This window comes from Bison bison, unplaced genomic scaffold, assembly GCF_000754665.1.
Source record: "Bison bison bison isolate TAMUID 2011002044 unplaced genomic scaffold, Bison_UMD1.0 scf7180017864167, whole genome shotgun sequence".
Lineage (NCBI taxonomy): Eukaryota > Metazoa > Chordata > Mammalia > Artiodactyla > Bovidae > Bison > Bison bison.
Window position 1 is genome coordinate 5142349 of NW_011494739.1, and position 401 is coordinate 5142749.

Here is a 401-nt window from a genome sequence, read left to right on the forward strand (position 1 = left end):
GCGGACCCCGCCCCGACCCCGCCACTTGCCTCTTGCCTCTGATCTATCAGACCTCATTCATTCTTAGGGCCCCCCACCCCCAGCCTTGGCGTCTTGGGACCCTTTGGTCCGGAGAGATGCCTCGGATCCCCGCATCCCGCCTGGGTCCAGCCTCCAGGGATGATGGGCAGGGGTCTCTCTGCAGAACTGCACCCTATTCTAGCTTCCTGATGGAGGAGGGCATGGCAACCCACTCCAGTATTCTTCCCTGGAGAATCCCATTGACAAAGGAGCTTGGCAGGCTACAGTCCCAGGGGTTGCAAAAGAGTCAGATATGACCGAGCACCTGAGCACCCTAGCTTTCCCTGAGGCCGAGACTCTCTGGAGAGACGTTGCCCCAACATAGAGAAGGAAGACTGAAT